At 33.2% G+C, this 21,236-nt stretch overlaps 1 pseudogene; it reads right to left on the minus strand.

Moving 5' to 3' along the window:
- Nucleotides 1–8,545: 8,545 nt before the first annotated feature.
- Nucleotides 8,546–13,734, minus strand: LOC100922536 (annotated as a pseudogene).
- Between the last annotated feature and the right edge of the window lie 7,502 nt (nt 13,735–21,236).

Here is a 21,236-nt window from a genome sequence, read left to right on the forward strand (position 1 = left end):
CAATTATCCAGCACAGGAAGTCAATCAGCGGAATTGCCCCAGGGCAAATTAAAGCAGCTGTTCCTCCTTTGGGGGAGAGAAGGAGAGAGGGAGAGAGGGAGAGAGAGAGAGAGAGAGAGAGAGAGAGAGAGAGAGAGAGAGGAAGGAGGAGGGAGGGAGGGAGGAGGGAGAGAGGGAGGGAGGGAGGAGGGGAGAGAGGGAGGGAGGGAGGAGGGAGAGAGGGGGAGGGAGGAGGGGAGAGAGAGAAAACAAACAAAAAAATTACTCTCTGCCCTAGATAGTTTTTATGGAGAGAGAGAACACACCTCAAATCCTGAGTTTCCTAAAGGCAAATCAATTCCAGATGAAGCCCCAAAGGGAGATATGAGCTAGTCCCCATTTCACAAGGCTTTCTTAGATTTCATAATGGATCTTAAAAGAGAGTTAGAAGAAAAATGGGGAAAGGAAATGAGATCTTTGCAAGAAGGGATGAGAAAAGCCTATAATTCCCTACAAAATAGATTTGATAAAATGGAAAAAGCATATAACTCCTTACAAAATAGATATGAAAAAGATTTTAATTTGTTGGGGAAAAAAATTCATGAAATGGGGGAAAAATGCAACAAACAAAACAATTTAATTGGCCTAATACAAAAGGAGCAAAAAAAAAAAGTAATGAAGAAAATAATACACTAAAAATTAGAATTTAGAATAGCAAAGAAAGGGGAATACTTCTTCCATGGTGAGACAGTTAGAGATTCTATAATGGGAAGTGATGGAGTGGTATAATTACAGGGATTTGGTGGAAAAAGAAGAAGAAAAAAGAAAGAAGAAAGAAGGAAGAAGAAGGAAGAAGAAGAAGAAACAACAACAACATAATTCCTGAGGGAACTATTTCTAATTTGGGTGATATTTCTATCCTTAGTATATCCCCTAGGAGTTGGTACTTCTAAGAGTGAGACATAACAGTAAAAAAGGCATGGGAATAGGGAGGGCAAGATGTGCAATGAAATAACATAGTAGCTGTTTAAGAGATAATTCAAAACAGACATTTTAGAACATTTAATACTTCATGAAACACAGAAACTAAGGAAATAATATAAGTCAAAGAATAACTGTCTGGAATAATAAGCAGAAAGAGAAGAGAATTAATAAAGAGAATGAGAAAATTTAGTAAAAGACATAGAAATCTTTTTCAACTAATAACTAAAAGACTAACAAAGGAAGGGTTTTATTTGACTAGAACTGAAGAAAAAGGATAAGAATTAGAAAACTAGATAAGAGGAAAAGTGAAAATAAATTGATAAATTAAGGGGATTCAAAAGAGGAGTAGGATTGAGGGGGAAAGAGAAAAGAACATGTAAAAATAGGATTTCCCTAAAGTAGATTGGGTAAAAATTACTAAAGAGATGAAATATAATAGTTACAAAAGAAAAAGAGAACAAATCTAATTCAGAAATATATATATATATATATATATATATATATACATATATATATACACATATATATAAATCAAATATAGGGGTAGCTAGATAGCACAATGAATAGATCATCACCCCTGGAGTCAAGAGAACCTGAGTACAAATCTGGCCTCAGACACTCAACACTTCCTAGCTGTATTACCCTGAGCAAGTCACTTAACCCAAAGTGTCTTGCCAAAAAGATCAAATGGAAGAAAATAAAAATCTAATTCCTAACTTTAAATAAATGAAAAAAAGTAAGATTAGTCACAACATTTACAGAATAAAAAATAAGGGCTCAGAACAACTTAAAAAGAGAGAAGCCCCTCCTCAAAGGCTTTTGAAGTTCAAAGAGGAAAGCAGCTTTCAGGAAGTACTTGTCCTCAACAATCTTAGAAGATAAATCCTATCATTATCTTCATTTTACACATAAAGAAAGTTGAGATTCAGAGAATTAAGCTTTGTATTGGCTATGCTATGAGTTTTCATAAAGTTGTTCACATTTGGAGTGACTAAGAAGTACAGTGGATAGTGTACTGAGCCTGAAGTCAGGAAGATCTGAGTTTAAATCTTGCCTTAGGAATTTATTTAGTTGTATGTCCCTGAGTAAATCTCTTAATTTTCTCAATCTCAAATTTCCTTATGTGTAAAATGAAGATAATGATAGGACTTCTAAGATTCTAAGATTGTTGTGAAGACAGAGACTGGGACTGAGATAAATTATATATGTGTACTGGATGTGTGTGTGTGTGTGTGTGTGTGTGGAAAGAGAAAGAGAGAGAGAGAGAAATAGAAACAAAGAAAAAAAGGATATGCAAATCTTAAAATACTAAATAAAAATTAGCTATTATTATCAAGCCACTGACATCAGATTATAAGCGCAAGCACTTCCTGAAAGCCGCTTTCCTCTTTGAACTTCAAAAGATCATCATCAGCTCCTTTTTCTTGGTTGATCTCTATGAATTTTTCTTCCAATCCAGATCCTAGTAAATTACCTACTAGCCTCTGGGACATTCTTTTTCCTTTCACAATGAATTTCAGTACTGACTCTTTTCAAGACAAATTCCTATCTTCATGGTAGGGTATTAGAACATATACTTGATGTTTCCTCAAGTACTTTGACATTCCAGGTCTCAGTGACCTCAACTATAATAATAAGGTTACATCTTGACATTTCAATAATAATGATATTAACAATAACTCATCATTATAGCTAGCATTTCTCTAGCACTTACTATGTGTAAGGTTCTGTAATGCTTTCTAGTTATTGTCTCATTTGATCCTCACAATGAACCTGAGCAGTAGGTGTTGTTATTACCTATATTTAACAGTTGAGAAAATGGAAAGAAAAAGAGGGTAAATGAATTGTGCAGGGTCACATAGCTAGTATGTGTCAGAAGCCACAGTTGAACTCAGGATTTCTTGACTTCAGGACCAGAGCTCTTTTCATTGTACCACCTAGCTGCCATAACATCTCAATCATCCACCCTCTTCTTTCTAATCACATATAATCATGATACTCATATGTACCTGCTGGGAAACAAGAGCTTTGGCCATTTTTACTTTCTTTTTTTTTTTTTTTTTAATTTAATAGCCTTTTATTTACAGGATTTATACATGGGTAACTTTACAGCATTAACAATTGCCAAACCTCTTGTTCCAATTTTTCACCTCTTACCCCCCACCCTCTCCTAGATGGCAGGATGACCAGTAGATGTTAAATATATTAAAATATAACTTAGATACACAATAAGTATACATGACCAAAACATTATTTTGCTGTACAAAAGAATCAGACTCTGAATTATTGTACAATTAGCATTTGAAGGAAATCAAAAAATGCATGTGTGCATAAATATAGGGATTGGGAATTTAATGTAATGGTTTTTAGTCCTCTCCCAGAGTTATTTTTCTGGGCATAGCTAGCTCAGTTCATTACTGCTCCATTAGAAATGATTTGGTTGATCTCATTGCTGAGGATGGCCTGATCCATCAGAACCGGTCATCATCTAGTATTGTTGTTGAAGTATATAATGATCTCCTGGTCCTGCTCATTTCCTCAGCATCAGTTCGGTAAGTCTCTCCATGCCTTTCTGAAATCATCCTGTTGGTCATTTCTTACAGAACAGTAATATTCCATAATTTTCATATACCACAATTTATTCAGCCATTCTCCAACTGATGGACATCCATTCAGTTTCCAGTTTCTAGCCACTACAAAAAGGGCTGCCACAAACATTCGTGCACATACAGGTCCCTTTCCCTTCTTTATAATCTCTTTGGGATATAATCCCAGTAGTAACACTGCTGGATCAAAGGGTATGCAGTTTGATAACTTTTTGAGCATAGTTCCAAACTACTCTCCAAAATGGTTGGACCCGTTCACAACTCCACCAACAATGCATCAATGTCCCAGTTTTCCCGCATCCCCTCCAACAATCATCATTATTTTTTCCTGTCATCTTAGCCAATCTGACAGGTGTGTAGTGGTATCTTAGAGTTGTCTTAATTTGCATTTCTCTGATTAATAGTGACTTGGAGCATCTTTTCATATGACTAGAAATAGTTTCAATTTCTTCATCTGAGAATTGTCTGTTCATATCCTTTGACCATTTTTCAATTGGAGAATGGCTTGATTTTTTATAAATTAGAGTTAATTCTCTATATATTTTGGAAATGAGGCCTTTATCAGAACCTTTGACTGTAAAAAATATTTTCTCCAGTTTATTGCTTCCCTTCTGATCTTGTCTGCATTAGTTTTGTTTGTACAAAAACTTTTCAGTTTGGTATAATCGAAATTTTCTATTTTGTGATCAGTAATGATCTCTAGTTCTGCTTTGGTCATAAAGACCTTCCCCTTCCACAGGTCTGAGAGGTAAACTATCCTATGTTCCTCTAATTTATTAATAATTTCATTCTTTATGCCTAGGTCATAAACCCATTTTGACCTTATCTTGGTGTATGGCGTTAAGTATGGATCAATGACCTAGTTTCTGCCATATTAGTTTCCAATTTTCCCAGCAATTTTATCAAACAGTAAGTTCTTATCCCAAAAGCTGGGATCTTTGGGTTTGTCAAAGACTAGGTTGCTATATTTGTTGACTGTTTTGTCCCTTGAACCTAATCTATTCCACTGATCAACTAATCTATTCCTTAGCCAATACCAAATAGTTTTGGTAACTGCTGCTCTATAATATAATTTTAGATCTGGTACAGCTAAGCCACCATCATTTGATTTTTTTTCATTAATTCCCTTGAAATTCTTGACCTTTTGTTTTCCATATGAACTTTGTTGTTATTTTTTCTAGGTCATTAAAATAGTTTTTTGGGAGTCTAATTGGTATAGCGCTAAATAAATAGATTAGTTTAGGTAATATTGTCATCTTTATTATATTTGCTCGCCCTATCCAAGAGCATTTAATATTTTTCCAATTGGTTAGATCAGACTTAATTTGTGTGAAAAGTGGTCTGTAATTTTGCTCATAAAGTTTCTGATTTTCCCTTGACAGACAGATTCCTAAATATTTTATATTATCAGTAGTTACTTTAAATGGAATTTCTCTTTGTAACTCTGACTGTTGGATTTTGTTAGTGATATATAAGAATGCTGATGACTTATGTGGGTTTATTTTATAACCAGCAACTTTGCTAAAGTTGTGGATTATTTCTAATAACTTTTTAGCAGAATCTCTGGGGTTCTCTAAGTATACCATCATGTCATCGGCAAAGAGTGATAATTTGGCTTCCTCATTGCCTATTCTTATTCCTTTAATCTTTTTCTCAGCTCTTATTGCTATAGCTAGTGTTTCTAATACAATATTAAATAGTAACGGTGATAGTGGGCAACCTTGTTTCCTCCAGATCTTATTAGGGAATGGTTGCAGTTTGTCTCCATTACATATGATGCTTACTGATGGTTTTAAATAGATGCTGCTGATTATTTTAAGGAAAAGTCCATTTATTCCTATACTCTCAAGTGTTTTAATAGGAATGGATGTTGGATTTTATCAAATGCTTTTTCTGCATCTATTGAGATGATCATATGGTTTTGTTAATTTGGTTATTAACATGGCCAATTATATTGATAGTTTTCCTAATATTGAACCAGCCCTGCATTCCTGGTATAAATCCTACTTGATCATAGTATATTATCTTGAGATGATTTTCTATAGTCTTTTTGCTAATATCTTATTTAAGATTTTAGCATCAATATTCATTAGGGAGATTGGTCTATAATTTTCTTTCTCTGTTTTCAGCCTACCTGGTTTAGGTATCAGTACCATGTCTGTGTCATAGAAGGAATTTGGTAGGACTCCTTCATTCCCTATTTTATCAAATAATTTATATAGCATTGAGGGCCAATTGTTCTTTAAATGTTTGGTAAAATTCACATGTAAAACCATCTGGTCCTGGGGATTTTTCTTAGGGAGTTGTTTAATTGCCTGTTCTATTTCTTTTTCTGAAATGGGACTATTCAAGCAATTTACTTCCTCCTCTGTTAGTCTGGGAAGTCTATATTTTTGGAGGTAGTCATCCATTTCACTTAGGTTATCAAATTTATTGGCATAAAGTTGAGCAAAATAACTCCTTATTATTTCTCTAATTTCCTCTTCATTGGTGGAAAGTTCTCCCTTTTCATTTTTAAGACTACTAATTTCATTTTCCTCCCTCCTTTTTCTAATCAGATTTACCAAAGGCTTATCTATTTTATTGGCTTTTCATAGAACCAACTCTTAGTTTTATTAATTAGTTCAATAGTTTTTTTACTTTCAATATTTTTAATTTCTCCTTTTAATTTTAAATTTCAATTTAGTATTTGATTGGGGGTTTTAATTTGGTCTTTTTTAGTTTTTTTAGTTTGCAAGCCCAATTCATTAATCTTTTCTTTCTCTGATTTATTCAAGTAAAACTCTAAGGATATAAAATTCCCTCTTATTACGCTTTGGCTGCATCCCACAAATTTTGGTATGATGTCTCATCATTGTCATTATCTTGAGTGAAATTATTAATTGTATCTATAATTTGCTGCTTCACCCAATCATTCTTTAAGATGAGATTGTTTAGTTCCACTTACTTTTGGTCTATTTCCCCTAATTTTTTGTTGAATGTAGTTTTTATTGCATCATGATCTGAAAAGAAAGCATTTACTATTTCTGCTTTCTTGCATTTAATTTTGAGGTCTTTATGTCCTAATATATGGTCAATTTTTGAATAGGTTCCATGAACTGCTGAGAAGAAAGTATATTCCCTTCTATCTCCATTCAATTTCTCAAAGATCCAACATACCTAATTTTCTAATATTCTATTTACTTCTTTAATTTCTTTCTTATTTGTTTTGTGGTTTGATTTATCTAATTCTGAGAGTGCAAGGTTGAGATCTCCTACTATTACAGTTTTGTTGTCTATTTCTTCTTGCAACTCTCTTAACTTCTCCTTTAGGAAGCTGAGTGCCATACCACTTGGTGCATATATGTTTAATATTGATATTGCTTTGTTGTTTATGCTACCCTTTAGCAGGATGTAGTTTCCTTCCTTATCTCTTTTAATTAGATCAATTTTTACTTTTGCTTGATCTGAGATAAGGATGGCTACCCTCTTTTTGACTTCACCTGAAGCATAATAGATTTTGCTCCAGCCTTTTACCTTTACTCATATGTATCCCCCTGCTTTAAATGTGTTTCTTGTAAACAACATATTGTAGGTTCTGACTTTGATCCAGTTGCTATCCTGCCTCCTCTTTATGGGGGAGTTCATCCCATTCACATTTACGGTTAGAATTACTAAATCTGTATTTCCTGCCATCCTAATAACCCCAGATTGTGCTTTACTTATTCTTGCCTCCCCCAACCCTCTTTCCCCCCATTTTTACTTTCAATAAATACTTGTTTCTCTGATTTCATCTCAGAATTATTTGTTTTTTTCCAAGTACTTATCTCTGAAGGGCTGTTTTTCTTGCTCCTGTCAGTAAATAATGTGTCCAGATAAGAAAAGACCAAATCTTATATCTCTACTTCTTAGACATGTATTTCCTCTGCACTCACACAGATACCACCCAAGCTTAGGCTCTCATTTTTGTCTGTGATATTGCAATTATTGGTTTCCCATTGGTTTCCTTGCTTCAAGTCTCTCAATCCATCCTCCAGGTAGCTGCCAAAGTGATTTCCTTAGAAATAATTAAAATAAAAGCCTAACAGGGATGATGTAATAAAAATTTTAAAGGGTTGGGGAAAAGAAAACCTTTTCAAGAAATTTTTAAACAGGTCATGTCACAAGAATCCAATGGTTCTCTATTAGCTCTAGGATAAAATAAAACTCCTTCATTTAACATTTAAAGATCTTCAGGACTTGGATTCAATTTACATTTCCAGATTTATTCTACATTCCTCCCTCCCCAAAATTCCTATGACAACACGAAAAAAAAATAAATAAATAGGAATAGATGAAAAATTTCAGTTTCATGTAAAAAAATTAAAATATAAAACAAAATTTCATATTCCCTTGAATACTTAACCAATTTAATTTCATCACAGATAGATTAAACATACTAAATTTGATCATTCAATGTGTTTCGTTATCCTATTTCTCTTCTCAAATATTGCACTCATTCATTTCATTATTTATTAGAATGACTTCCCTACAAATATTTTATCACATTTTTCTTGAAAATACCAATGGTTCCCTATATGCTTCAAATTTCCCTGTCTTCTCATTTGATCACTTATTTTTTCCTCAATAAATTTATCTTACATAAAGGAAGAAGCTTGCCATCAGTGAAAAATTAGCAGAAAGCAGAACTCCTGCTTTCAATCTAGTTTACTCAAAAGTAGAATCCACTTGTTAGAGAAAACTTCAGTAGAAACAAGAGAATTCTATAAGAAAGCATCCTTGGCACAAAGTAAAAATCTTTTAAAATCAAATCTGAAGCAATGAAAAATTTACCATGTAACATTATTAAAGGAAAAGCCTAGTTCTGATCACTTTAAGTTTCTGAATCTCTTAAAATATTAACATGAAAGACGTTTAAAACTTCTACACATAGTTAACCATATATAAATACCATGTCAAAACTGCTAGACTATATTTAGAAATCCATACACACACATTTAGTTGAACAGTTCTGAATAAGTAATTGGTACTTGGTCCTTTTGATTTCCTTTTTCACTCATTAATCAGTCTGAATCCATACAATAATCCTATATATTATGATCATCTCATCTGCAAGAAGTGACAATTTACTTTACAGCATTTTAATCATAGAAAAATCCTGCCTTTCCTACTTCCACTGAATACCTTCATGTCACTGAAGAAAGAAGTAAAAAACTGTGTTACTTATTAAAGACAACAGAGAGATAGTAACTGCAGATAATGAGAAAGTGGAGGCATTTAACACCAAAGTTGTAGAAGATTTCTTAGACAGGAAAGTAGATGGAAAACTCCCAATTTGTTTCTGCCATCCAGTATGTACTGGTAGTACTGAGCACTATAAGTCATCTGGGCTTCCACAGTCATTCAGACAGTGAAGATGGTTTCCATGTACACTTGATTGCTTCCAGAAGGAGTCTGGTAATCTCTGCTTTAAAGTCAAATTCACTGAATTATTCTTAATTCTTGTTTAGATAATGTTCTAGTCTTTGCAATTTTTGCCTTTTACAGTCTAGTCTTTGTTGCATCCAAACCAAGTCTCTTATTCTGCAATAGTTTTTTTTTTTTCCTTTAGCAATTGTATTGTAATCTCCTCCTATAAAGTTTCTTAAAGGAGTAAGAAAGTTTATTGCAAATGTTTGAATCAGTTCCCTGTCTGCTGTTCCAATTCCTTTTTGTGTTTCTTCACATTTGATGGGCATTACCATAAACTCATTCCCTCCATCAATCATGTATTACCCCAAGAGTTCTTGTTTGTTTATACCACTTGAAGCTTTTCTATCCAACTTCTCATAAATAAACTCTTTTAATCTAGCATTAAAATTTGGCTGCAATCGCACCTTTGTTTGCCTCATAATTTCTTCTGTCCACTGTTTAGTGTATTTAGCTTTGCTAAGAAAGTTCTCTAAGTGAGCATCCAATTTGGTTTTCTCTGCCTGAACAAATTATTCTTCTGTGAATAATTACTCTATACTTGAATTTTAAGAAGGCACGAGTTTTCCTTCATTATATGTATAATCAGTGCAACTAGTGAGTAAGGAGGGTATCTATGTCCACCTCTGCTGACTTCTTCAGATTGAAGTCTATGATGCTTATGTTGGACTGTGCCCAAACCAGAGGTGGAGCCAGAACCTGAATCTACTCACTGCCACCATATCAGAGGAAGAGGAGAGAAGAACCAGGATTTGATCATTTATTTTTAAGTCATTACTCTTTCTTTACTTAATCTTTCTCTTTAACAAAAATTTTCATGTTGCTTCCAAATACTTGCCATGCATTTTCTTTTCCTTTCCTCCTACTGTTTTATCCCACTCCTCTCATGGCAACATCCTCTGGTCTTCTTTTTCATATGTGGTCTCTCTCTCTCTCTCTCTCTCTCTCTCTCTCTTTCTCTCTCTCTCTCTCTCTCTCTCTCTCTCTCTCTCTCTCTCTCTCTCTCTGCCTCTGTCTCTCTTTCTCTGGCTTTTCTCTGTCTCTGCCTCTCTCTCTCTCAGTCTCTGTGTCTCTGTGTCTTTCTCTTTTTCTCTTTCTTACTCATTCTTCCCCATTCTAAGAATAAATGGCAATAAGATAAAAAGATTCACTTATCTTCCTTCTTTCCAGTTTGTTTGCCTCAAAAATCGGAAAATGTTTTAAATAGCTTCTCTTTTCCAACTTTTCTCTCCTATTATCAAACTCATGACCTCTAGTCTCATACTTCTGCACTTTTTGTGATTTCAATTCCAACATGTATTCCCTACATCTCCTTCACTACTCCTTTATTACATACTTTCTTGAAAAGCTTAAATTTATTTAATTTAATCAAAATGTAGTGTGTGTTCAAAGACTAGTCCTTCTGATGTGAGACCTGCTTTCCACCTTTGGTGTCTACTTGATCCACTTAACTCTCACCTGTGATTATAAGAATGTACAGCAACCATACTCCAATAAACCATTTTATTGGACCAGATAAATCATATTGAGAGTAACTAAAGGGTCCCAAACCCATTGGTGACTTAGGGAGATATTGATCCCAGAGCATGTAAATATTGCCCCTGGTCTAATGGGTGGATGAAAACAATTTGTTCCAACATCCATGAAGGCAGCTGAAGCAAGTACTATGGAGTACTTAGAGCTTGGTTAGACATCAAGGCCAAAAATGTCTTGTACTACATCTCAAGCCATCACCAGTCATATTGACTCTACTCTGACACTGAACTCTGATGACTCTGGAAGAAAGTGTGAAACCAGTAACTTTGTGCAACTCTGCGTCTCTTAAATGCTATGTACATATGAATCAAAAGACATCCCCCATATTTTTCCCCATTTCTACCAAAGTCTTATGGTGCATCTCAGTGTTGATGGAACCACATTGATTAGTGATAAGGACATAATCCTTAAGAGATGGGTTGAACATTTCCATAATGCTCTCAATTGATCATCATCAATCAGTACTGAATTGACCATTTTCTTCAGATTGAAATCAGTCCCTCCCTAGCTGAAGTTCCAACTGAAAAAAAACATTTTGGAATACCATCCTTTTATGTGTCAAAGCATCTTGTGCTGATTCTTTCTATTCCAACTGAGATTTACAATGTCGGGGGGAAGGGTAGGGGGTCCATTAGTCAAACAAAAGCTGTTTGAAATTTTCTAGGTTATGTGGCAAGAGGAGATTATCCCTTAGGAGTTCAAGAGTGTCTCCATTGCCCATCCCAATAAAGGTAAAAGAAATAAGATTGTTCTGTGACAATCATTGAGGAGCCTCTCTTAGTTATTGCTGGCAAGATTCTTTCCAGAGTCCTCCTTAAAAGGCTAATCTTTTACCTGGAAGATGGCCACCTACCTGAAAGGCTTCAGAAAGAACAGAATGGTTGATATAGTTTTTGCTGCTCAACAACTAACTCCAGGAGAAATTCCAGTAGCAGAATACAAACATTTACAATTTGGCCAAGTCATTGATACTGTTAGTCACAGTGGCTTATAGGATTTTATTTTAAAATTTAGCTCCCAGAAAAGTTAATAACTATGTTTATCAATTTCACAATGGCATACTTGCCCAGGTTATAGGTAATAGATAATGTTCTAGCACTTTTCCAGTCAATGATGGAGCGAAACAAAGCTGTATGCTTGCTCCCATGCTTTTCAGCATGATGTTTTCAACCATTGTCTCCAATGAAGACAAACACTACCTCAAAGTCAGTTATCAAACTGATGATAAATTCTTCAATTTGAAGAGGCTACAAATGAAGACTAAAGTAGAGAGAGTGTTGGTACATGATTTTTTTGTTTAGAGATTATTGTGCACTCAATGCAAGCACTGAAGCTAAGATGCAACAAAATATGGATCAATGCTCTGCTGCTTTTTCTAGTTTTGGCCTAACAATTTATACCAAGAAAATATAAGTGCTCCATCAGCCAGCACCATACCATCCACATGTGAAACCATCAGATCCAGCAAATAGAGAAGTTTTTTTTTCTCCTCAGGTTATTTTTTTTCTCAATGGTATCTTATTTCTCTGATTACATGGAAAAAGAGTTTTCAACTTTCATTTTTGTAAGATTTTGAATTATAAATTCTTCTCCCTTCCTCTTTTATCTCCCCTCCTCCCTAAGAGAGCAAGCAATCTGATATAGGTTATTCATGTACAGTAATTTTAAACATATTTCCATATTAGTCATATTGTGAGACAAAAATCAAAACAAAAGGGAAAAAAACACAAGAAAGAAAAAACAAACAAAATGGTGAAAATAACATGTTTTGATGTGCATCCAGTCTTCGTAGTTCTCTGGCTGGATGTAAATGGCATTTTCTATCTCAAGTTTATTGTAATAGTCTGATATCACTACATTGCTGAGAAGAGTTAATTCTATCATAGTTGATCATCATATAAAACTGCTATTCCTGTGTAAAATATTTTCCTGGTTCTGTTCACTTTATTCAGAATCAGTTCATGTAAGTCTTTCCAGGTTTTTCTGAAATCAACCTGCTCATCATTTCTTATATAGAATAACATTTCATAAAACTCATATACCATAATTATTCAGCCATTCCTCAATTGATGAGAATCCATTCAATTTCCAATTCCTTGCCACCACAAAAATAGCTATTACAAACAGGTCCTTTCCCCTCTTTTATGATCACTTTGGGATATAGACCCAGAAGTAAGACTGCTGGATCAAAGGATATGCACATTTGATAGCCCTTTGGGTATAGGTCCAAATTGTTCTCCAGAATAGATGGATCAGTTAACAATTCTATCAACAATGCATTGGTATCCCAGTTATCCCACATCCCTTCCAACATTTATCATTATTTTTCCTGTTATCTTAATCAATCTGCTAAGTATAAGGAAGTACCACTGAGGTGTTTTAATTTGCCTTTCTCAAATCAATTGTAATTTAGAGCACTTTTTTATATGACTGAAAATGTCCTTTAATTTTTCATTTCAAAATTGTCTGTTTGAGGTGATCCAGTCCAGTTCTAGTGGTCTTGTGATGAAGAGAGCCATCTTCACCAAAAAGGATTGTAGAAACTGAATATCAATCACAACACAGTATTTTCACTTTTTTGTTGTTGTTTACTTGCATTTTGTTTTCTTTCTCATTTTGCTTACTTTTTGATCTTATTTTTCTTATGCAGCATAATTGTAGAAATATGTAGAGAAGAATTGCACACGTTGAACATATATTGGATTACTTGATATCTAAGGGCAGGAATGAGAGGGGGGGAAGGGAAAAAATTGGAACACAAGGTTTTGCAAGGATGAATGTTGAAAATCATCTGTGCATATATTTTGAAAATAAAATGCTTTACTAAAAAATAAAAAGAAAAAAATGGGAAAAAAAGAAAATTGTTTATATCCTTTGACCATTTATCAATTGAGGAATAGCTTATATTCTTATAAATTTGAATTAGTTCTCTGTGCATTTTAGAAATGAGGCTTTTATCAGAAACACTGGCTGTAAAAATTGTTTCCCAGCTTTATGGTTCCCTTGTGATCTTGTCAGCATTGGTTTTGCTAATGTAAAAGCTTTTTAATTTAATGTAATGAATTTTGTGTTTCATGATGCTCTCTATTTCTTGTTTGGTCATAAATATCTAAGTGAAGAAGTTTTTAATTCTGGGGATAAATTTACTTACCTTGGCATTATACTTTCCAGGGATGTACATATTGATAATGAGGGTGATACATGCATTGCCAGAGCTAGTTCAGTATTTAGGAGGTTCTAAAGGAAAGCATAAGAGAAAAGAGGTATTAGACAGACTAGCAAACTAAAAGTTTTTAGAGTGCCGTTGTGCTTATCTCAGTGTTATATGCCTATGAAATCTGGGCCATATACTATTACTATGCCAGAAAACTAAACTGCTTCCTTTTAAATTGTTTTAGAAAGATTCTGGAGATCACCTGGCAGGATAAGATACCAGACACTGAGGTCTTTTTTTGAACTAAACTGCCAAGCATTCAAGCTCTACTGCAGAAAGGGCAATTCTGATGAGCTAGTCACATTTCTGAACGCCAAATGTATGCTTGCTAAAAAGACTTTTGTAGAGAACTCACATAGGGCAAGTCCTCCCTTAGTAGTCAGAAAAAATGATACAAGGAAACTCTCAAAGTCTCTCTTAGGAACTTTGAAACTGATTTGCAATATGGAGATACTGGCATAGTATTCCCCAGCATGATGTTCTCTTATCACAGAAGGTACTGTGTTCTTTGAGTAAAACAGAATTGAAATAGTCCAAAAGAAATATGAGAAGTACAGATTTAAATAATCCACCCCAAATGTGCCTAATCTGGTAAAACTTTCTGATCAGCTACACTCATATATGCTGTAATTTAACTGTAATATTGTTTTACTCTTCTAAGAACAAATGACAACAACCAACCACCAACATACATACTTTCTTGAAAAACTTTAATTTCCCCTTAGGTCACTTAAAAGTTATCATTATATTGTCCCTGCTATTTTTTTAACTTTTTAACTTTAAACTCTACCTCAGCAGGCTTTAAAGGACACTATTTAAATTGAAAGATGGATTCTACCAGGGAAGTCAATTAAACACATGCATGCAGATCAAAAATTTTCTAGCAATCTGATTAGAGGAGTTAGTTTTTTAAAAGTATTTTAATTGCAAATTCTTTAGGAAATTTTAAACCATTATTGTAATCTAATAAAGAATACTCTGAGGATTAGAGGACTTAAACTCAGAAAGTCTGAACAAAGATAGTTCAAGGAACATGGAAATAGCTAGTTATCACCAAAGAGGAAAAATCTGAGAGAAGGAATGCCAAAAATCATAGAAATTAATATTACCTCCTGCTACAATTTTGGACAAATAGAGATTCATAGATATATACATACACTCATATATACATACACACACACACACACACACACACATATATTCCATATATCTGTATATATATATATGTAAACATACATATGCTCAGATTCATGTATGTATACAGATTGATGAACATATACATATATGTCTTTATATTAAATATATAATTTATTTCCATTGTAATTTTATACATTTATTTTATTCATTTAAAAACATTATTCTGAGAAGGGGTTCATAAGCTTCATCAGACTACTAAAGGTATCTATGGCACACAAAAAAAGATTAAGAATCCCTACTATAGAATTACTTTAGGTAGTAGTTTCTAAAATACTGATGTTGCTTTCTCAGCAGCAAACAAGCCATTCTAGATCCTCACAGTAGTAGTTCAGACCCTTTATCAAATAATCCCAAGCCAGGGTCACAGATTGAAACATGCAAAGGTGTCCCGAAGGACTCATTTTGCCAAAAGAATAGAAAATATGGGGTTTGTCTCAAGGACTCTATAGAAAAAGCCAACTTTGCAAAGCAAAGCCAGTAAGCCAACTGTAAAAAGAAGTTAGGAAGTAAAGATATTGGGGCCCCACAAACCAAGAAGTAAATATTTCATAAGAACTGCAATCATCAGGGGTACCCAAAAAAGTAATGTGCAATGAGTTGGCTGGAAAAAAAACAACAGATTGTTGTCCTGTAGAGTAGATATGTCACACTATAAGAGCTGAGATGGAAATGCCTAGGTCTCCATTTTCCATGAGTAGCTCTTAGTAGTTTTTAACTCCACAGAAGATTGTTTCTCCCCTTGGAAAAATTGATCAAATGAAGATGGAGATTGACTCAATTTTTGTTAGTTAGCATCTTTTCAACTCTCTCCAGTTGCCTCTTCTTTCTGAAAGACTCCTTCCAAACCATTCCTTTATAGATGGTTCTCAACTGTCATAATATTTAAAGTACTTTATTTTCCATCAGTAGTTCAACTATGTTTCTACCAGGATACCCTTTGCTCTTCCTTCCTCCACTTTTAAATTGCTTTTTGTGTGGTTTCTTCCCCAATATGATTGAGCACTCCTTACTCATATCTTCAGCCCTTAGCCTAGTAGCATAGTGCCCAGGGCCTAGTGGGTGCTCAGAAATGTTTATTGAATTTAATTGATTTGGAGGATCGATCACAAATTTTAGCAAGTAAGTCTTAGTAGAAGCTGAAGAGGAGCAAGTAAGTTTTTTGTATAAAATAGAGTTCTATGAACTCAGAAGCTACATAGAAAGTTCACAGATGGCTAAAAGTCTTTCTCCATTCCTGCAATAATTTATCACATTTCCTTTTAATCCTGTATAATCAGAGTCCAAGTAGGGTATTTCCTTTAGAATCATAAGGGAAGCAGGAATTAAGCTGGGTTTTAAATCAGGGAAAATTTTCTTTCTTTGGGTAGTATATAATTAAGGAAACAAGACAAGAAACAAGACATTTATTATTTTTAGGAGAGAGACAGACAGACAATACACATGCATGTGCATGCATGCATGTGTGTATATATCTATTACATATATGTGTATGCTCAAAATGAGTACTATAGAAAGCATAGATTTAATTGTGTTGAGGAAAAAGATTAAATTTGGACTCAAGAGACCCGAGTTCAAATTCTGATTCAGCCACTAATTAATTGTGATTTCTGGCAAGTCTTTATTCCCTCTGAGCCTCAGATGTCTCTTTAACTGCAGAGGTTAGACTAGAACTTATGATTTTAAGTTCCTATTAAGTGGTATCATTTGGAATACAAAGTCCCCGGGGTGATTTATAGAAAGGAAAAATCCCAAGGTCAGAAAAAGTTACATCAAAGAGGATGTTGTATAAAGAATTCTGGATCAGATCCAGACTGAACTAGATGACTTCTGAATTAATGATTTTCTATTAATTTCAAGGGAGTTGAGGGTTAGTAAGCATTAAATGATTATAAAACATCCAAAGTGCTGAATAACTAATAATTTAAACCACAAGGCCACTAATTAATTCTTTATATCTTATTTCCACCAACAATTAAAAAGATGATAAATTTCTTAATAAAGCTGAGATTGTACATTCTGAGATGGGCCTTGAATTGGCCTTGGAATACTAAGTCATTAGACTGCATTTATAACTGAAGAAAGGTAAACAGAAGACACTTTAGGGAACAGCTTGTGAAAAAAGGACCAAACTCATCTTTTAAAAAATTAGGAATATCTACTTGACAATAAGGAAACGGTTTTGAGAAGAATGAAGATTTCGTATAGGGTAGCAATGAATCACAAATTCTCTGTCATTCAACAACATTCTCTTTACAACTTCTGTGAGTCTTTCAAGCCACAATGAAGAATGAGTACATATGCATGCATGTGTGTGCATGCTTGTGTCTATCTGTCTCTGTGTATATATAATTTGACATTTATTGTACCTCTCCTGGATCTCACAAATACATGCTATGAAGCCTCATTTTCTTTTTAATCATTCATGGCAATGAGATTAAAAAAAAAAAAAAAGGTTCCTGGCCATTACCATGGAAATTATTATTGTTATTTAACACTTCTAGAGCACATTATTTTATAAAATTTTTCATAATCATTTAGTGATTACTAGACCCCCAAATCCCTTGAGATAAAAGGTTAATAAGAAGTACCAACCTGATTGCCAGATGGAGAAATCAAAAGAGAGGATAGGAAACTAAGTGGCACTTTTTTCACACAAGAGAGCCTTGACAAAAGTGGGAGTAGAATTTAGAGTTCTGTATTTCAAACATTTTGTTAAGTGTCTGGTGTTTCACTACAACTCTTTTAAGGACAAAATTTGACTAGCAGTGAAAGACTATTCAATCTGTACACTCATTTGTTTTATTATTGAATTTATTTTATTATTTTTGTGACATCCAATAAATTCAATTCAACAAGTACAAGACAATAATGGAGATATTTATCATCTTAGTTTTGGCTTTTTGTTAATAACATTTTTATAGAATGCATGATGATAGTCTAATGCTAGACAAAAGACATCATGACAGAACTATGGGAAGGCATGGAGATGAGCCCTCTCTCTGTGCCTTTCACTTATTTAAGAATATTTTGTAATTGCCTGCCAAGTGTATTACTGCTATGATTTCTATAATGAAGGCTTCTCTTATACTTTAGTCTCCACAACATAGTTTCAATCTTATGATACTAACCTCCTGGATATTTTAAAAATGAGACATGTAATTTTCTTTGGCCCACCCCATTCCTTAAATGATATTTTTCCTCATCCCTACCAATTGACTTCTTTGGTTCTTTCAAGTCTCAACTACCTTCTACAGGAAGTTTTTCCCAATCCCTTTTAATTCTAGTGCTTCCATTCTTTTAATTATTTTCCTCTTATAATATATACAGTTTATTTGAACGTAATAGTTTGATCTTGTTTTCCCCTTAGAATATGAAAGCCTTGAGATCAAGGACTATCCTTTGACTCTTTTCCTGTCTTCATCATTTAGCACAGTACCTAACTCATCATAGGTGCTTAATAAATATTTATTGTTTGAATGACTATTATGTGCCAGAATGTTTTCTAGGAACTAGAGATAACATCCCCCAAAATGAAATATTCTGTGCTTTCTGAGAATTTACATACTATTAGTTAAGATAAAAATATTCACACACTCAATAACTGTGTGATCCTGTGTAAGACAATTACTGTCTGTTCAAGTTTTTTCAACTGTAAAATGGGAATAATAATGGCATGAGCTTCCCAGAATTGATGTGAGCAACAAATGAGATAATATTTGTAAAATGCTTAGCATAGTTTCTGGCACATAGTAGATGCTTAATAAATGCTTATTACCTTGTTCTTACCCAAAATAAATATACATAGAATAAATACAAATTAAATATGCAAAAGCTTAGAAAAGATGACACTGACAGTAGAAAAGTGATTGTATTCGGGTTGCAACTTCATGAAGTGGATTTTGAGCTGAATCTTGAAGAATGGACTTCTATGAGGCAGAGGTAGAGTTGATAAATGTTAGGTATAGAAAATTGCCAATGGAAAGAAAGGCATGAAGATTGGAGATTGAGTGACATGCATGAAGAAAAGCAAGAAAGTCAGTTTGCTGGCTTATTGGAGAGTACAAGAATATGTAATTTGTAAATAAATAAGCAAATAAACTTAAATAATCATGAAAGTGGAAATTTTAAAAATTAGAATTGAAAAAGATAAGTTGAAAAAAGCATTCTAGATAAAACAAAAATTTAACACAGTTAACTAATAAAAGTTAAATCTGATTTATAAAGAGTAACAACAATAGTAAATCTTACCTAAACTTATTGTAAAGACAAGATAGAAAAATCAAATTACTAAAATTAAAAATTAACCAAATGAAATAACAAAATTATACACAATATATGCCAAAATTAATCATATAAATAAGATTATCAATGAAAATATGAAATGATTTAGAGATGAATTTTATAATACTTTTAAAAAATAATTAATACCTGTATTCCACAAATAATTCCCAAAAATTGAGAAAGAAAATACCAAATTAAATTCTTTTATGAAATCAATTTAAGAGTAATATCTATATCTGAGTAGGATAAAGCAAAGAAACAATACTATAGAAAAATATAATTGTGTATTTATGATTACTATTTTTTAAAAAGAAAAAAGTGTGGCAAAAATATTGCAACAATATGTCCAAAAAACATTTTCACTTTTAGAAGATATCTGGAAGATTCAGTGAATAGAACACTGTTTCTCAAGTCAGAAAGACCAGGATTCAAATCAGGACTTAGACACTTACTAGCTATGTAACTCTGGGCAAATCACTTAACCTCTATTTCCTACAGTTTACTCAATGATGGATAATATAATATGAGGGTAATAATAGCCCTCTCTTCTCAGAGTTGTTGTGAGGACAAACTGAAATAAAATTTGTTAAATGCTTGGCATAGTACCTGGTACATAGTAAGTGCCACTTTATAAATTTTAGTAATTTTTAAAATTATGATTTCAAGATGACAAAGTTGTATTTATACCAGAGATCCCAGAATGAGTCTTTATTAGGGAAGCAATTAACATAATTAGCTATATCATTAAATTATCCCAAACTAACTAATCAATCAGCATATATTTATTAAGAGTCTATGTACAGAATAATATGATAGGCAATGGAGATACAAAATTTATAAACCATATAGACTCTGTCTTAAAGGAGTTTACATTCTATCAAAAGAGACATATACATAAAATTGTTATGTGTTAATTACAAACAAAATGCATACAATGAATATGTTTTTGCTTGAGAGCAGGGAAATCACAAGTAATTAATTGATCAGAAAAGGCTTTCTGAAGAAGGTTCCACTTGAACAATTTTTCTAGAAAAAGAAATACTTCTAAGAGGTAAAAATGAAGTAGAAATTCATTTTAAGTATAGAGAACAATAACACAATGGGAATGGTTGTTAGACTGTGTTTTAGGAGGGAAAGATTACAAAGTGTAGGAAGGTAAAATAAAGTTTAAAAGAGAGGTTGGGGCAGATTGTGAAGAACATAAAAGTCCAAAAATACAAGCTTATATTTGATCTAAGAAAAAAAAATGAGTTATTTGATTTCATTGAGTAGAAAAGTGGCATCATCTGACCCACCTTTTAGGAAAATCATTTTGGAAGGTGTATGTCAGATGGATTTAAGACCTGAGGGATGAGACAGGCAGACAAATTTAGAAACAGGAAAGAGGTAAAAAGAGCCTGAATTGCACTGTTGATCATGATAGATAGAAAAACATAGATGTTAGAAAAATAATAAGATTGGATATCCTGGTCAATATTTTTGATGAGGGAAAGTAAGAAGTTAAAAATAAAGCTGAATTTGCTCATTTAAAGGAAGGAAAAGATTGATAAAAGATAATAAGTTCTATTTGAGGCATGTTACATTTGAGGTGTTTAAACGTCATCCACTTTGAAATATATAACAAGAATTTATAGCTGTAGGAACAGAAATCAGAAGATGGCTCATATAATTACACTGAAAGATAGAGGGAAAAAATCTTTGATAAAATGCAATAGTATTTATTCTATAAACTTATGAAATGTAGACATAAAAGGATCATTTTTAAAATTTTATATGTAGGTGTGTTGATGGGAAAGTGAGAAATTAAAATTAAATCTGAATTTGGTAATTTAAAAGACTGAAAAGGATAATGAAAGATATTGTTCTATATGAGGCATGTTACATTTAAAGTACTCAAACATCATCCACTTTGAATTATACAAGTTATAGAAATAGAGATCAGAAGAGAGCCCACATATTTATACTCAAAGATAGATGAAAAAGTCTTTGAT

This window comes from Sarcophilus harrisii, chromosome 1 (genome assembly GCF_902635505.1).
Source record: "Sarcophilus harrisii chromosome 1, mSarHar1.11, whole genome shotgun sequence".
Lineage (NCBI taxonomy): Eukaryota > Metazoa > Chordata > Mammalia > Dasyuromorphia > Dasyuridae > Sarcophilus > Sarcophilus harrisii.